Here is an 18,757-nt window from a genome sequence, read left to right on the forward strand (position 1 = left end):
TTTTCTGCAGATATCCTAATTTCATTTGTGATATCATTAAGCATTCTGTAAATTAGTTTTTTATATTCTGTATCTGATAATTCCAAAATTGTATCTTCATTTGGGAAAGATTTTGATTCTTTTGTTTGGGGGGTTGGAGAAGCTGTCCCGGTCTGCTTCTTTAAGTGGTTTGATATGGATTGTTGTCTCCGAGCCATCGCTGGGAAACTAGTTTTTCCAGAAAATCCGCTAAAAAAAAACAGCAGTCAGATCCCTATCAGAGTTCTCCCTCTGGTTCAGGCTATTCAGATGCTAATGAAGCCGCCTGGGGAGGGTGGGGGAGGGAACAGAGAGATAGGAGAGTAGCACCTCAGAATACAGCCAGAGTTGCTTTTCTTGCTTGGAATGACTATTATATCTGAGACTCCCGCGGGGCGCGTCGCCTATGTGTGCTGGCTGTGTGGAGATTGCCCCCGGGGGGTCTGGCCTGCTGGAGTCACGGTCAGATCCTCCGCTTCCAGCCCCACGCCCAGCGTCAAGGCTCCCCTACTGGGACGGTGCACTCTCGACTCCAAAATCAGTCGCTGCCTCCCGGGGACTTCTCGTCCCTCCAGCCGCGTGGCCGTTCCGCCCCCGAGAACCAGTTGGGCCTCCTCCCGGGGTTAGTTCAGATGGGTGGAGCAGGTCCCTGTGCTTGTGCCGTGACCGAGTGTTCCGGCTGGGACGCTGTTCTCCCCGCTCCAATATCAGTCGCTGCCTCCCAGGGACTTCTCCTACCGACTGCGTCCCACGCCGCCCGCGCGACCCGGCTGGTCCCCTTCCCGGGGTTAGTTCAGGGGGGTGGAGCAACTCTCCGTGTTTATGCCGTACCTGCGTCCAGTCCAAATCCCTGCGGGACGGTTCCCCGGCTCGGACGCTGCTCTTTCTGCTCCAAGACCAGTCACTGCCTCACGGGGACTTCTCCTACCGGCTGCGTCCCACGCCGCCGGTGGAACCGGCTGGTCCCCCTCCCGGGGTTAGTTCAGGGGGGTGGAGCCGCTCTCTGTGCTTGTGCCATACCTGACTGGTACGCTGGCTCCAGGCTCTGGAAACAATTGCTGCTTCCCCGTATTAGTTCGTTCTCCGTCTCTAAATCTGTGTTTGTTGTTCAGGGTTCGTAGATTGTTATGTATGTGATCGATTCACTTGTTTTTCCGTGTCTTTGTTGTAAGAGGGATCCGAGGTAGCGTCTGCCTAGTCCACCATCTTGGCTCCGCCCCACCCTTTGCCCGCTTTTTAATTGGGTTATTTGTCTTTTTGTTGTTGAGTTTTTGCAGTATCATGTAGATTTTAGAGATCAGATGCTTATCGGATTTGTCGTAGCCAAAAACTTTTTCCCAGTTTGTAGGTAGTCTTTTTACTCTTTTGGTGAAGTCCTTGGATGAGCATTAAGTGTTTGATTTTTAGGAGCTCCCAGTTATCTAGTTTCTCTTCTGGTGTTTGTGTGCATTGTTAGTAATCCTTTGTATACTGTTTGTGCCATGTATTAGGGCTCCTAGCTTTGTCTCTATTTTTTCTTCCATGCTCGTTAGCGTTTTAGGTTTTATATTTAGGTCTCTGATCCATTTTGAGTTCGTTTTTGTGCATGCCGTTAGGTATAGGTCTTCTTTCTTTTTTTGAGATGGATATCCAGTTATGCCAGCACCGATTGTTAAAGAGACTGTCTTTTCCCCCATTTAACAGACTTCGGGCCTTTGTCAAATATAAGCTGCTCATATGTGGTTGGATTTATGTCTACATCTCTGTTGTTGCACCAGTACCAGGCTATTTTGACTACTGTGGTGGTATAATAAGTTCTAAAATCAGGTAGAGTGAGGACTCCCACTTTGTTCTTCTTTTTTCAGTAATATTTACTTATCCAAGGCCTTTTCCTCTTCCATATGAAGTTGGTGATTTGTTTCTCCATCTCATTTTAAAAAAGTCATTAGAATTTGGATCGGGATTGCATTGTATCTATAGGTCGCTTTGGGTAGAATAGACATTTTCACAATGTTGAGTCTTTCTATCCATGAGCAAGGTATGTTTTTCCACTTCTGTAGGTCTCTTTTGGTTTCTTATAGTTTTCTTTGTATAGGTCTTTTATGTCGCTGGTTAGATTTATTCCTAAGTATTTTGTCTTCTTGGGGGCTATTGTAAATGGTATTGATATGGTGGTTTTCTCTTCGACATTCTCTTTGTTGGTGTAGAGGAGTCCAACTGATTTTTGTATGTTTATCCTGTATCCTGATACTCTACTGAACTCTTCTATTAGTTTCAGTAGTTTTCTTGAGGATTCTTTAGGGTTTCTGTATATAAGATCATGTCATCTGCAAAAGATACTTTTACTTCTTTCTTACCAATTTGGATGCCTTCTATTTCTTCTTCTACCCTAACTGCTCTGGCTAGGACCTCCAGCACAATGTTGAATAAGAGTGGTGACAAAGGGCATCCTTGTCTGGTTCCTGTTCTCAAGGGAATGATTTCAGACTCTCTCCATTTAGGCTGAAGTTGGCTCTTGGCTTTGTATAAATGCCCTTTATTTTGTTGAGGAATTTTCCTTCTATTCCTATTTTACTGAGACTTTTTATCATGAATGGGTGTTGGACTTTGTCAGATGCCTTTTCTGCATCAATTGGTAAGATCACGTGGTTCTTGTCTTTTGTTTTATTTATATGATGGATTACATTAATTGTTTTTCTAATGTTGAACCATCCCTGCATACCTGGTATGAATCCCACTTGGTCATGTTAAATTTTTTTTTAATATGTTGTTGAATTCTATTGGCTAGAATTATGTTGAGGGTTTTTCGTCTAAAAGTTCATGAAGGATACAGGTCTGTAATTTTCTTTTTTTTTTTTTTGTGGTGTCTTTATCTGGTTTTGGTATCAGGGGTATGCTGGCTTCATAGAATGAGTTTGGGAGTATTCTGTCCTTTTCTACGCTCTGAAATACCTTTAGTAGTAGTGGTGTTAACTCTTCTCTGAAAGTTTGGTAGATCTCTCCAGTGAAGCCATCAGGACCAGGGCTTTTTTTTTTGTTTGAAATTTTTAAATTACCTTTTCAATCCCTTCTTTTGTTATGGGTTTATTTAGTTGTTTTACCTCTGTTTGTGTTAGTTTAGGTAGGCAGTGTGTTTCTAGAAATTCATTTCTTCTAGGTTTTCAAATTTGTTAGAGTACCATTTTTCGTAGCAGTCTGATATGAGTCTTTTAATTTCAGTTGGATCTTTTGTGATATCGCCCATCTCATTTCTTGTTCTGGTTATTTGCTTCCTCTCCTGTTTTTCTTTTGTCTGTTTGGCCAATGGTTTATTGATTCTGTTCTTCTTTTCAAAGAACCAGCTTTTGGTCTTGTTAGCTCTTTCAATTGTTTTTCTATTCTCTATTTTATTTAATTCTGCTCTAATTTTTATTATTTGCTTTCTTCTGGTGCCCGAGGGTTTCTTTTGTAGCTGTCTTCCTATTTGTTCGAGTTGTAGGGATAACTTTTTTTTATTTTGATCCTTTCTTCTTTTTGGATGTGTGCCTTTATTGCTAAAAATCGACCTCTGAGCACTGCTTTTGCTGTGTCCCAAAGGTTCTGGTAGGGAGTATTTTCATTCTCATCAGATTCTACGAATTTCTTTATTCAGTCCTTATTCTATAACCCAGTAGTTTTTGAGCAAGGCTTTGTTCAGTTTCCATGTGTTTGATTTCTTTTTTCTGCTTTTTCTGTTATTGATTTCTACTTTTATGGCTTTGTGGTCAGAGAAGATGCTTTGCAATACTTCAAAGTTTTGGATTCTGTTAAGGCTTGCTTTATGACCTAATATGTGGTCTATTCTGGAGAACGTTCCATGTGCACTGGAAAAGAAAATATACTTGGCTGCTGTTGCATGGAGTGTTCTGTATGTGTCTATGAGGTCGAGTTGGTTGATTGTGGCATTTAGATCTTTTGTTTTCTTTCTGGATGTTCTGTTTTTCACTAAACGTGGTGTGTTAAAGTCTCCTACTATTATTGTGGAGCTGCCTATCTCACTTTTCATTGCTGTTAAGAGTTTGTTTTACGTATCTTGAAGCCCTGTAGTTGGGTGCATAAATATTTATTATGGTTATATCCTCCTGATATATTGACCCTTTAATCATTGTATACTGTCTTTCATTATCTTTTGTGGTGGATTTAACTTTAAAGTCTACTTTGTCAGAAATTAATATCACCACTCCTGCTCTGTTTTGATTGTTGTTTACTTGATATACTTTTTCCCATCCTTTGAGTTTTAGTTTGTGTCTTTAAGTGTAAGGTGTGTCTCTTGTAGGCAGCATATAGACGGATCATGGTTTTTTATCCATTTTGCCACTCTCTGTCTCTTTATTGGTGCATTTAGTCCATTTACATTCAGCATAATTATGGATAGGTATGAGTTTAGTGCTGTCATTTTGATGTCTTTTTTGTGTGTGTTGTTGACAGTTTCTTTTTTCCACTTAATTTTTTGTACTGAGTAGTTTTTCTTTAAATATGGTCTTTTCTTCTTTTTCATTGTTGTTGATTTTGTTTTTGCTGAGTCTTTGTGTTTTTCTTATATTTTATTTTGATGTGTAGGATTGTTAGTCTCCTTTGTGGTTACCTTAATATTTACCCCTATTGTTCTAAGTTTAAACAAACTTTTATCTCTTTATATTGTCTTGACTTCCTCTCCATATGAAAGGTCTATGACTACATTTTTCAGTCCCTCTTTATTGATTTAGTGTTTGACATCTCTGTTTCCCCGTTTTGAGCGCTTTTTATCTTGAATCGTTTTTGTGATTTCCCTATCTGGATTGATATCTGGTTGCTCTGTCCTGTGTTCCAGTCTTGGGTTGATATCTGATGTTACTAATTTTCTAAATGGAGGGCTCCCTTTAGTATCTTGTAGTTTTGGTTTGGTTTTTGCAAATTCCCTAAACTTCTGTTTGTCTGGAAATGTCCTAATTTTGTCTTCATATTTGAGAGACAGTTTTGCTGAATACATGATTCTTGGCTGGCAATTATTTTCCTTCAAGGCTTTATATATGTCTTCCCATTGCCTTCTTGCCTGTGTGATTTCTGCTGTGCAGTTTGAGCTTATTCTTACTGACTTTGTAGGTGATTTTTCATTTATCCCTAAAAAAAATAAAAATCTAGGCACTCTTAAAAGTATCTCTTTATCTTTGGTTTTAGCAAGTTTAATTATAATATGTCTTGGCAAATTTCTTTTGCGATCTACCTTCTGTGGGGTTCAATGAGCATTTTGGATAGATACCTTCTCGTCTTTCATGATACAAGGAAGTTTTCTGCCAACAAATCTTCACCAATTCTCTCTGTATTTTCTGTTTTCCCTCCTTGTTCTGGTACTCCAATCACTCGTAGGTTACTTCTCTTGAGAGAGCCCCACATAATTCTTAGTGTTTCTTTTTTTTTTTTTTTAATTCTTTTGTCTGATTTTTCTTCAGTCTATACTGGTGCCATGTGTTTTATCTTCAACCTCACTAATTCTGACTTCCATATCCCCAATTCTGCTCCTCTGACCTTCTATCAAGTTACCTAATTCTGAAATTTTATTGTTAATCTTCTGAATTTCTGTTTGCTGTCTCTCTATGGATTCTTGCAGCCTATTAAAGGTGTCATTATGTTCGTGAATAACCTTTCTTAATTTCCTCCACTGCTTTATCTGTGTATTCCTTGGCTTGTTCTGCGTTTTGGCTGATGTCCTTCCTAATGTTTTGAAGAGTTCTGTATATTAATGTTTTGTATTCTACCTCTGGTAGTTCCAGGAATATATCTTCACCTGGAAGATTCCTTGAGTCTTAGTTTTGGGAGCTTGTTGAAGATATCACAATCTGCTTCTCTATGTGATTTGATATTGGATGTTGTCTCTGAGCCATCTATAAGTTACTGTATTAATTTATTTTATGTCTGCTTACCATGTCCTAGCCTTTTGCTTTGTTTTGTTTTGATATGCCCAAATAGGCTGCTCGGGTGAGCTAGTTTGATTATTTGCACCTTTGAGGCTCTAAAGTCCCATCACCAGGTGGCTAGAGCCATTACCCGGTATATGAGCCTAGAAGTCCATTCACTTTTCTTGTATAGGTTCAGCTCAGATGTCCAGTTAGTCAGTCACCAAGTGTGTGGTGCTGGCTCTCACCTACAGTCTTAGAGGAGCCGGGGTGACTGGTGTAGGCACAGGTACCTGGCTGCAGCAGGGGGTCACACTCTGAACAAGGCAGGGGGCTGACAACCATCTCCCAAGTGTTTGTGAGGAAAGCACATCCCTGCTCCCTAGAGCACACAAGTGGGTGGGCTCTGCAGCTGGACCATAATCACCCAATGGATAAGTGGGAGGCATCACTTATCCTTGGACCTCTGTCATGTGTGGTACTGGCTTCGGTAAAGCCACCAGTCCTCAGGGCCCTGATATAGACAGGTGGGGACTCTGCTTAATAGGCAGGGTGGTGTCAAACATCGAAAACCCACCTCTCCACCACACAGCTGAAACAGTTGAAGGCAGACCTCAGGCGCATACACTGTTGCACTATGCCAATGAGGGCCACACAAAAACTTTTGCTTTTGATTGTATCCCACATTGTTCTCAGGATTTTTTTCATTTTTCTTCATTTCTCTGATTTTTCCTTAAAGTGGTTGTCATGGATTGAATTGTGTCCCAAAAAAATATCTAACAGCTTAGCCAAGCCATGATTCCCAGTATTGTGTGATTGTCCACAATTTTGTCATCTGATGTAATTTTCCTACATGTTGTAAATCTTGCCTCTATGGTGCTAGTAAGGCAGGATTAGAGGCAGTTATATTAATGAGGCATGACTCAATGTACAAGATTAGGTTGTGTGTTAACTCAATCTCTTTAGAGATACAAAAGAAAGAAGCAAGCAGAGAGACAAGTGAACCTCATACCACCAAGAAAGCAAGACCAGGAGCACAGTGAGTCATTTGGAACCAAGGCTCCTGAGCTGAGAAGCTCCTAGATTAGAAGATTGATGAAAAGGGCCTTCCCCCAGACCCAGCAGAGAAAGAAAGCATTCCTCTGAAGCTGGCGCCCTGAATTCAGACTTTTAGCCTCCTAGACTGAGACAGAATAAACTTCTCTTTGTTAAAGCCATACACTTGTGGTATTTCTGTTATAGCAGCACTAGATAACTAAGACAGTAGTATCCAAGGATTTGTTTTTGGTTTTGCTGATCCTGTCTTTCATTATTTCAAATTTGCTCCTAAAAATTTCTATGGTACTGTCCATTTCTGAAATATTATTGTTTACCTTTGGAATTTCTAATTGCTGTTTTTGTATCACTTCTAGTTGTTTATTTATTTTGACATTTTGTTCTTGTATTATTTTCCTGAATCCTTTCATTGCTTTGTCTGTGTTTTGCCCGATTTTGTCTGTATTTTCCATGATTTTGTCTATTTTTTTCCTTATTTTTGTCTGTATTTTCCTTCACCTCTTGGAGAGCCCTGAATATTGGAGTACTGAATTCCCCATCAGGTAGTTCCAGTGCCTTTTCTTCTACCTGAAGGTCACCTGGCATTTTATTTTGTTCCCTTTCTGAAGCCACCATGTTCTTTTTTTATGTTTTGATAATGTCTGCTAGCTCCGAGACATTCAGGAATTATTTTCTTCATTTATTTATTGTAGATTTGTTTGTTTCTTCCTGGCGTATTTTTTTTTTTCTGTTTTATTTGGTTGTGTCTGAGAAGGCAGGATGGGCATGTTTTGTTGCTTGCTTATCTGTTGGCACAATATTTCTCATTACCTTGTCTAGGTGACCAGGGTTGGTCAATCAACTATAGTGCAGCAGGGTAGGTTTAGTGTGGGGAAGGGGTGGGGATGAGTTGTTTGGGGCTTGAACTGGGGCCAATATGGTAGGGCTGGGTCAGTGCAGGGTGGCAACCAGAGAACTGGGGCTGTGCCACTCAGGGGTGCAGTTCTTGGTGCTCAGTGCTCATAGGCAGGAGGGAAGGGAGAGGATGTGATGTGCAAAGCTAAGTGGGTGAGAAAAAGAAGAGAGAGAAACAAAGGCAAAAAAGAGAAATAATGAAAATAAAAAGGTGCTGCAGTAGAGTTGGGCAGGTGGGGGTAGGGCAGATCTGGCAAGGCCATGTGCCAGTGGCTCAGCCCATCAAGAAGGGTAATGGATGGCACACTTGGCTAGCTGGGCAGGAGAAATGAAAAGAAGGAAGAGAAAGAAGAAACAAAAAAGCTTAAAAAATGGTGCTGAAGAAGCCAGCTGGTGTGGCCCTGGAAGCAGTGAGCGGGTGTCTCTCCAGCCAAGTGACTGTGGCCCATTGGGAAACAGCAGAGGCCTCATACAGAAAAGAAGGGTGAGGATGTGAAAGCATGTATCCCTGATTACCAGGTGCTCTATCTTCTGTTGGGAGCTCCATGAAGTTGCCTTCCCATACTCCCTGCCCATGGCCCTTCGTAGCTGAGGTCCAAGATGGCGAATCTGGGCAGCAGTGAGTTGTTGTCTCTCTACAAGAGACACATCTTAGAAACAAAGGCATAAATATATTAAAAACTTAAGGATGGAAAAATATATATCAAGCAAACAGCAACCAAAAAAGAGCACAAGTGGCAATACTAATCTCAAATAAAATACACTTTTAAAACAAAATCCACCATAAAGGACAAGGAAGGACATTATACAATGATTAAAGGACAATCCACCATGAGGACATAACCATAATAAATATCTACGCACCCAATGACAGGGCTCCGAAATACATAAAACAAACTAACAGCACTGAAAAGAGAAATTGACAGTTCTACAATTATAGCAGGAGACTTCAACACATCACTCTCGGTAAAGGACCAAACATCTAGAAATTCAACAAAGATACAGAACATCCAAAGGCCACAGTCAACCAACTTGACCTCATAGGCATATACAGAACACTCCACCCAATACCAGCAAAGTATGCATTCTTTTCCAATGCACATAGAACATTCTCCGGAATAGACCACATCTTGGGCCACAGAGCAACCCTCAATAAAATCCAAAACACTGAGATAATACAAAGCATCTTCTCTGATCACAATGCCACAAAAGTAGAAATTAATAACAGAAAGAGCAAGGGAAAAAAATCAAATACATGGAAACTTAATAACACCTTGCTTAGAAATCACTCGGTATAGAATAAATCAAAGATGGAATAAAAAAAATTCCTAGAATCAAACGAGAATGAAAGCACATCATACCAAAACCTTTGGGACACCTCAAAGGCAGTGCTCAGAGATCAATTTATACAATAGATGCACACATCAAAAAAGAAGGGACAAAATCAAAACATTAGCTATACAACTCAAACAGAAAGAGAACAGCAAAAGAAGCCCACTGCCACCAGTAGAAACGAAATAATAAAGATCAGAGCAGAAATAAATGAAATAGAGGATAGAAAAATAGTATCAACACAACCAAAGGATCAACAAACCACTGGCCAAATTGACAAAAGAAAAACAGGACAGAATGTGAATAACCCAAATAAATGAAATGCGGGACATTACAACAGACCCAAGTGAAATAAAAAGGATCCTAACAAAGTGCTAGGAAAGATGGAGGTGGAGCCAACACGGCACTATAGACAGAAGCACCATGCTGTCCCTCTGCAGCAAAGACAAAAAAAAAAAAAACTAAGTAAAACAGATACAAACAGCAATCCTGGAACCCTAAGCCCGAAATGAAGGAATAAAGAGCTCTATCAAGCACCAAATAAGAAACTGACAAAGAACAGAGAACAAGGAGAGCTAAGCAGTGGAGGTCCCATCCTAGATAATATGGCTGGATTGACCATCTTGGGCTACAGCCACCAAAGAATTCAGAGAGGGAATAAGCGAAGCTCCACGCGGAGCACTCGATAACCAGGGATACACGCTTTCCCACCCCCCCACCCCTCTTCCTCTACACAGCCTCCACCACTTTCAAACGGACCACAGTTGCTTGGCGAGAGGGACATCAGCTCCCTGCCCCTGGGGTCCGCCCCACCCCCACCAGCCAGCCCCTCCAGCGCCATTTTTTTGTTTGGCTTTTTGTTTTTGATTTTGTATTTTTGTGTTTGTTTTTTGGCCTTTTTTGTTGTTGTTGCTTCCCTCTCTCTCCCTTCTTTCAATTCTTTCTGCCACCCAGCTAGCCCAGAGTGCCATCCTCTCTCCTTCTTGACGAGCTGCAATTTTTTTGATTTGTTTGCTTTCTTTCTTTTTTTTTTTTTTTCTGTTTCCTCTCTCTCCTTTTCTTCCTTCCCTTTCTCCCACCACCTAGGCCTGTGCACAGCCCCTGCCCCTTCTGGAGGGGATGTGCTGCGCAGCTTGGTCAGAAAGTCACCGCCATCGCCAACAGGGTCCCTCAGAGCCATTTTATTTGTTTATTTAGTGTTTGTTTTGTTGTTGTTTCTTCTCTCTCTCCTTTCCTTCCTTTGCTTTCTCCCATCCACCCAGCCCCATGCACCACCCCCAACTTCTTGGTGGGTTGTGCTGTACCACTGGGCTGAAGAGCCTCTGGGACTTGGCCTCCCTGGGTCTACACCACCCCCACAGGCCAGCTCCCTCAACAGCATATTTTTTTATTTTTCTGTAACTTTCCCCTTCTCCTTTTCCTTCTCCCTCCCAGCTATGCCCTGTGCTGCCTATGCCCCTTCCTGTCAGGCCATGTTGTGCCACCTGGTGAGAGAGATATCAGCTTGCCACCACCCCAATTCTACCCCCCCCATCGCCAGCTCCCCCGAATATATTTTGTTGTTGTTGTTTTTATTTTTTTATTTGATTCTTGGTTTCTTCTCTCTTTTCCCTCTTTCCTTTCTCCCACCCTCCTAGCTCCATGCATCACCCACACCCCTTCTCAACAGGCTGAACCACACCACTCAGCTGCCAGCCACCAGCACACCACCTCACCAGGTCTGCCCCACTCCCACCCATCGAATTCTACCACACCACCATTTTATTTACTTTTTTCTTTTAATATTTTGCTTTTTTTTTTTTTTTGGTTCTGTTTCTTTCTCTTCTTTCACCCATCCACTTAACTCTACACGCCACATCCTCTCCTTTCCCTCATGCCTATCTGCTCCATGCACCAAGTGCCATGCCCCCCGAGTGGTACCAACCCAGTCCCTGAGGCCCCACACTGCACTGCCCCTCAGCCCCTAACAAACCATTCTGTGCCTGACTCTGATGTCCTCTCTTTCTATCTTCCATCCAGGCCACCCTGCATGGCCCCTGGGCAAAAGTTCCCATCTACGAGGTGAGTGTGGACCATGAACATGTTGGCCCCACAGGCCCATGGGGGACCAGGATCTCCCCCACCCCACACCTGGCTGTGATCTCAATTCAGGAAACAGCAACTAAGAGGGGAACAGGGTAATGAGCAGAGAAAGGGTCTGGGAGCAGAGATCTCCCTGAGTAAAGCCAGGACCAGCACAGAGAGGACCCTTGTGGAACCCAGAATCAGGGAGAAGCTGGACCATGTTCTGAGAAGGTCACAAGAGAGGCAGAAGACTTTCCTTCTTCTTTTTTTTTTTTTTTTTACATAAATTACTAAAGCCTGACACAAACATTTACTGGCAGATCCACCTAAAAGCAGAAGTGGCTCCTCAGTTACCTCCAGGAAATGCTCTTTAGGGATGGAGGAAAGAGGCTCACCTCAGACCCCAGACCCTGGGGAGGGGGCAGGAGCTGATCAAGATGATCAGCTCTGAGCTTTGAAGAGACCTGAGAGCTGGGGTGCAAGTGGTTCCCTCCTAGATTCCTGGAGACCCAGAAAGGCCGCCTTGGGCTCAGGCAGGACCAAGTCAAAGGCCTCCCATCCCTCTCCCACTAGAAAGTGGGGAACTTCAAGAAAAAGCAAACCTGTGACCCACCGTGGATTATCTGGAAAAGATCTGAATAAAGAGAACCCTTCCCCCTCATTTTCTCTCCTTCTGCTTATGGGAAATTTCTCTTTTCGAGAATTCACCTGAAACTCTGAATCCATTCTCTGCCGGGATACATAGGGAAATATTATCTATAAGTTACCCCAACCCCTGTTTCTACTCTGTGGAAGATAAGATTTGGAGATGGATGGGGGTGGTACCATGCTAACAGGCAAGGGTGATTTTCACAAGAGCCAGGCTCAACCAGGAGAGCAGTGCACTGTCCTCACACCGCCCCAAGACAAGGGGCCCTGGACAGCTCCCCCCGGCATTTGCCCCTCTGAGAACAAAGGTAGCACAGAAAATGGAGCCATCTGAACTCCACACAAAGATAACCATGAAGGAGCAACCATGGACAGTGGACACATCATAGCATGACTCCTTATCAGCCCTTGGTGTACTGAGCCCTCCTGCCCTATTCAGCCTAAGCCCTGGTGGCCCCCTTCTGACACACTGCCCTTCACAAATGAACTCACCTGTCCCCAAACCCAGGACCCAGTATCCTCAGCCAGCAGCAGTGGCTTTCTCCTTTATCCCAAAGGCCAGCCTTCAGAGCATCTTTCTTTCTAGGGAATAGGGAAGACACAGGTAAGGTCTGTAGGAGAAACCAGCGCAAGGAAGGGCCCACATTCAGGACGCAGCAAGGTCCTTACAGGTACTGCCATTAACTCTAGACCACATTTCCTGTCACTCCAGAAACACACAAAGCTGGTCCATTTGCTAAAGCACAAACCCCACAGATCGCAAGGCTCTTCTGTCATTGCCCAAGTGTTGTCTGTCATGAGGTGAAAGTGATAAAAATATAAAAATAACCACATCATGATTTAACCCTAAGTGACTCTTAACCAACATGCATACATCATTGGATTGGAAAAGTAACCCCTCTCAGGGCCTTTTTTTCATCACTTTCACCACAAACCACACGTGGTCGACATGGACATGGCAGTTGTTACTATGGTGTGAGTTACAGCACATTCACTGATCTGAGAGACTGAGGTGGAGGCCTGCCCACACTTCCTCCCGCCCCCTCATCCTCTTCCTGGTTAAAATGCTCAGTTTGAATAACAAAGAGAACATGCAAAACTTCACAAATCCGCCATAATTCATGACCATCAGCACCACGGACAGTGTGTCTGCGATGCTTATTCCCAGGAGCTGCAGCAGCTGGAAAACTTTCCCATCTCTGTTCCACGGGGAAGAGATGCAATAGGGGAGAAAGTTACTACAGAGGAAACCCCAACTATTTCCTAATTTACAAATTATGAACTCATTCTACAAGTCTGCACCTCAGGGTTCTTGGTACATCTTATGTTCTTGTTAATAATGCTCAGTTGTGAAGAAGAAAGAGTACACACAAAAATTCAGAAATCAGTAATTCATGACCATCACCACCACGGAGAGTGTGCCTGTGATGCTCACTCCCAGGTGCTGCAGTAGGGACGACACAGTGAGAAGTGACTGCTGGAAAGGTTTCCCATCTCTAGTCCACGGGAGAAAGACGCAACGAGTGAGAATGTTACTACAGAGGAAACCCCAGCTATTTCCTAATTTATAAATTATGGACTCATTGTACATGTCTGGACCTTACTGCTGTTGGTACCCCCTTTGCAACAGCCTGCATGGCTGGTTGCTACAAGAAGAGTGTCACCTCAGGGAGGCTGAGAGCCTGCTCTGTCCTCACAGTGAGTCTCCCTGCCCCTCAGATTCTGGCCCCTGCCTGCAACGTGGTGAGAATCTTTCATCATTAACTTCTGAGCCCAGTGCCTGACCTTAGAACCACATTCCATCACCCAGCTTGAAGCCCATGAGCACAGAAGTCCTGCACCCCACCCCCAACCCTGGCTGCACCCCTGGGGCTGCTGGGCTGAACTGAATTCTGGGCTACTTGCCTTGGCCTCCAGGTCTAGTGTCATGCTGGTTACAGAGGCCTTTGTTCGCTCCTTCCCAGCAGAGTAAACAACCTTCCCAAAGAAATGTTGTTGTTGTTAGGTGCCATCCAGTCAGTTCTGACTCATAGTGACCCTATGCACAACAGAACAAAACACTGCCCATCCTGCATCATCCTCACAATTGTTGCTACCCTTGAGCCCATTGTTGCAGCCACGGTGTCAATCCATCTCGTTAAGGGTCTTCCTCTTTTTTGCCGGCCATCTATTTCACCAAGCATGATGTATTTCTCCAGGGACTGGGGCCTTCTGATAACAGGTCCAAAGTACATGAGGTGAAGTCTAGCCACCCTTGCTTCTAAGGAGCATCCTGGTTGTGCTTCTTTTGAGAAAGACTTGTTCATTCTTCTGGCAGTCCATGGTATATTCAATATTCTTTGCCAACACCATCATTCAAAGGCGTCAGTTCTTCGTCGGTCTTCTTCATTCATTGTCCACCTTTCACATGCATTTGAGGCGACTGCAAACACCATGGTTTGAGTCAGCTGGACCTTAATCCTCAAGGAAATATCTTTGGTTTTTAACACTTTAAAGAGGTCTTTTGCAGAAGATTTTCCTGATGCAATATGGGCAATGCAAAAGTGGTTATGTCCTGGACATGGAACTGAGGCAGGACCTGACACACATTATTTTATACAGGTTTATAATTCTGGTCTTTTACAACTAATGTGTTTTCCTGTGTGACTTTAAACACAACATATAAAAGCATCTTATAAAAACCAGAAGACCTCCTAGGTCCTCAGAACCCAGAGCCCAGGCCTCCCTCCAGCCCCTTCCCCTTCACTGAGTGAGTCTCCACTGAGACCAGCCCTTGTGATTCTGTCCACACCTTGTGGAAGGAAGGCACCAGCCCCCAGATAGGGATGTACCTTGCTGCAACTCCTACATCATGCGGGGACAGAGTGAAGCTCTGTCTGCCAGACACTTACTGAGTGAGCACCTACTGTATGCAGACCTGTGATTGACAGGGGACAGTCCCTGCTCTCCAGGAATGCACCATCCAGAGGACACAGGGAGGAGTACAGGAGAGATGAAAATGACTAAAGGGTGATATTGAATAAAAAATTCTCGTGTTATTTGAAATGGTTGATTTTATGTTATGTGAATTTCAGTCACTTTAAGAAAAAACTGCTTGACACACATCTTTTTCTTCTGCACTTTTCTAACTGTCCACCAAAGGGCGGCAAAGCTACTCTGTAGCCTGGAGCTCTTCACACCCCGCCGTCAAATAAGGCTGCTGGCCCCTCAGCATCGCCCACAGCCCAGCAAGGTGTGAGCCTCACCAGCGTCACCTCAGTCCACAGCCCTCACTCTGGAGATCCCCACACACAGGACTCTTGTCAGCTCCTCCATGAAGCCACGTTCTCCAACCTGAAGGGCTTCCCCTCTGCGTCAGGCTCTGCCCCTCCACACCCTCTGCACTTAGCTGTATATGGTCCACTCACACTCAGGGCTCAGCCAGCAGATCACTTCTCAGGGGAGCTCTCTGTGACCCCCAGACCAGCTCAGATACTCCACATATTTGCTCTTCATAGCGCATATCTCCATTATAATTACCTCATTAATTCCAAACACGTCTGTCCTGTACACTGTGGAATCCCAGTGCCTAGCTCAGTGCCTGACACATAACAGATGCTCAATAAATACTGGTTAAATGGAGGAGGACAAAGCACACACCACCTCACCTGCTGACTCCTGATGGTGGAGCACAGTCTGTGTAGACCCAGGGCACTGGCGTCCAATGGGAGGAAACCAGCAAGTGCCCGCTGCTGTCCCAGGGACATGGGGCCTTCACCTCTCATAGTGTCAGGGGGAGGACAGGGGCCTCCTAACAGTGAGAGGTCAGACCCGATTAGCTCCCAGATAACTGACCACACACCCCGATCTCTAACTTGTGAGTAACATCGAGTCGCCCAGCAGGGCTTGGGTTGGGAGCCTCTGTGCTTCCTCTTCACCCAGGAAGACCTGACCTGGAACCAAACTCTAGACCCGAGATCCAAGAGAGTTACCACCAGGGAGGAATGAGCCCCAGCCGGACCACAAAACAGTCAGGGTGCCACTCCCCAGCCCTGAGGTTCACTACTCTGTGGGGAGACCTGCCTCTGGTCTCCTGAACCATCTCACTGGCCCCAAGGGGTCTTGGGCTTGAGGAGGTCACCAAGCCAAATGGGGGCTGGGTAACACAGGATCTGCCTTTGCTTCCGTCTCAGAGGGTCTGAAGGCCCTTGGGGGCCTCCCCTCCCCTACAAGGAACCTCAGGAATTCCTGAGTCCCAGGTGGAAGTTGCTCTAGTGCCTGGGCCCTGTGGGAAGGACTCTAGTGGACAACAGACAAGGACACAGATGACCTTGATACAATCCCCCAGGGTTGTGATGGAGGGAAACGTGGGGCAGTGGGGGACCAGCCTCCCAGGCCAGTGCCCACTCCTGCAGCCTTAGACCCCTCACTGGGTCCTTCCTTTTAAACCTTGAAGACAGAGAGCTCCTCTCAGGCAGCACATCCGCCTGGGAGGACAGTCCTTCTGACACTGGAATCAGGGATCCTCTGGACAACTCACATCCTCTCCCTGGGCTCACCTGCACTTGGGTGGAGTCAGGGCAGCCTGGGGACCCACAGTGAACAGGAACCGGGGCTGACCCTCAGCCAGGAGGTCAGAGCCCAGCTCTGTCCAGGCTCAGGGCCAGGTCACATCATTTGGAGATTGGTCAGCATTCCTGGTGCACCAGATATTGACCACAGGTCTCCTTGAGCCCTCCAGAGGGCAACATAACACAAAAAACAGGAAACGTATTCTTTCCCCTGGGCCATGAACCTGGCTTTTGGCTGAGGTAGAAATGGCAGGCTGATTTCCATCTCTTGCTCTAACAAACCCTTCTGAGGTCCTCCTAAGTGTCAGCTCTGCCTTGCCCCTCCTTCCTGGGGCTCTGAGGACCCGTGCTGTGGGGGGTTCCTGTGCAGCAACCCACTCCCTGCTTGGGCACACTCATGGGGAAACAGGGGTGGCCACAAGAAAGTCAACTAGGCAGAGGACAGAGGCTGCCCAGGACAGTCAGGGAGAACACAGATAGGCTCTGAGCCACCGCTCAGCCACAGAGACCCCAGAGAGAGGGGGTCTTCCTGAAACATTTCCCTGAGGACATGGGAGCCCACACCCCCTGACCTCCCACCACCAGTCCTCTCTCCTCAGGACACCCAACAAAGCTCCCCCTTCACTCCCAGGAGCTGTAACTCCCTCCTGGACACCCACATCCTATGTCTCTGTCACTGGAAGCAGAGGTCAGGCTGGTGACACCAGAAAGAGAAGTTTGGTTCCTCTCAGCTTGACCCTTTCAGCCACCTCTGACCATCTGGTTGGAAGTAAATCCACTCTTTCTAGTGTATCTGGGAACACAGTAAAGTCCTGCGTGCAAAATGGGTATCTGCGTCACATGAGAAACCATCTCTGGATTAGGGGAACCCAGGGGCTCCTTGTCTGGTGCTCACAGACCCAAGGCCAAGAAACAGCAGAGGCCAATGCAGATGTGGGTGGGTTGTGCTCTCAGATAACAGGAGTTCCCAGCAGCCTGGCTATTCAAAGTGTGGTCCACAGGCCAGTATCATCTGCATCACCTAAGAGCCTGTCAGATGCACTCTCAAGTCCACCTAACACCCACAGAGTCAGAGCGTGCATTTAACAGAACTTCAGACTTTCTCTGTGCACAGGAGAGGGTGAGAAACCCGCCCCAACCCACAGATCACTGTTTCTCAAGCCTTTCTCAGCATTATCATTGTTACCTGTGAAGCTGCTGAAGCAGTATTTCTAAAGCATCACCTGGACACTCGGTTCCTTTATAAAATCCCACGGTTGATTCTGATGCACGACCAGGTTAACATCCCCTGTGACAAGAGCTCCTGATATCGCCCCGGGATCCTGCTCTACAAGGAAAAGCCAAATAGGGTTAAAGAGAACTGCAGGGGAGAGCTGATTATGCACCCTGACCAGAACTCTGGGAAATGCCCAGCCCAGGAGGCTGAGGCCCCAGGCACTGTGCACACCCCAACAACGAGGGTGACGTGGGGGGAGGATCAAGGCTGAGAAGGCAGAGGCAGCAGTGGTTCCCAGGGAACCTAAATGTAGACAGAAAGCAAAAGGTAAGAGGGGAACTTAGAAGTCAGGAATGAAAGTGGAGGGCAGGAGAGAGGCTACCTAGGGGAGAACTCACCCCCAACCCATGTGACCTGGGGAAGCTTCACCCCAGAAGGAGGCGCAGTGCAGCGGGAGGAAGGACAGCAGAGCAGACACAACTGGGGCAGCAGTGTTTGCAATGCTGAAACCAGAGTTCTTCCCCACAGAGGGAGAACAGAGCAGGCAGCAGAGACCCATGGAGCCTCCCTCAGCCTCTCCCCACAGAAGGCGTGTCCACTTCAGGGGTCCCTGCTCACAGATGAGAGGGAAGGATTCCCTGGCTGGCTGGGGTCTCCTGGGAGGAGAAGGGTCTGGGAGGTGACAGATAGCTGCCTGTGGAGCTCCAGTGGAGTGAACACTGAAGGGAGAGGAGGGCCCAGCAACAGAAGTGTCATTGAACTTGAATTGGTAAGGGGGAGTAAAACCTCAATTGCAGCACGTCTTCCAAATTAATTATCTCTTAGCACAGTGGTTAAGAGCTCAGCTGCTAACAAAATGGTCGGGGCAGTTGGAATCCACCCAACCTACCCTGGAAACCCTGTGGGGCAGTTCTACTCTGCTACAGGGTCACTATGAGTCAGAATCGACTTAAAGGCAACAGGCTTGGAGCAAACAATAAATTGTGAAATACCTACCAATCTCAAAAATGGGCAAATAAACACCAGGACATGGAGGGGTCCTAGGAACCTTCACTGATTCATCCCCCAGGTGTTTGCAGAACTCTCTAGGCACTAGGGGTACAACATAA

At 45.6% G+C, this 18,757-nt stretch overlaps 1 protein-coding gene and 1 long non-coding RNA gene across 3 annotated transcripts in view; one reads left to right on the forward strand and one right to left on the reverse strand.

Annotated features, from left to right (window-relative positions):
* The window catches only part of LOC126085423 (hemicentin-2-like), a 418,976-nt gene that overhangs the window by 339,164 nt on the left and 61,055 nt on the right, over positions 1-18,757 (forward strand).
* Positions 1-18,757, reverse strand: part of LOC126085440 (uncharacterized) — a 197,088-nt gene that overhangs the window by 136,363 nt on the left and 41,968 nt on the right. For both annotated transcript variants that reach the window (XR_007519275.1, XR_007519274.1), the window contains exon 2: positions 14,674-14,713. This is a non-coding gene — a long non-coding RNA (uncharacterized LOC126085440). The remainder of the gene's footprint in view (positions 1-14,673; positions 14,714-18,757) is intronic.

This window comes from Elephas maximus, chromosome 11 (assembly GCF_024166365.1).
Source record: "Elephas maximus indicus isolate mEleMax1 chromosome 11, mEleMax1 primary haplotype, whole genome shotgun sequence".
Classification (NCBI taxonomy): Eukaryota; Metazoa; Chordata; class Mammalia; order Proboscidea; family Elephantidae; genus Elephas; species Elephas maximus.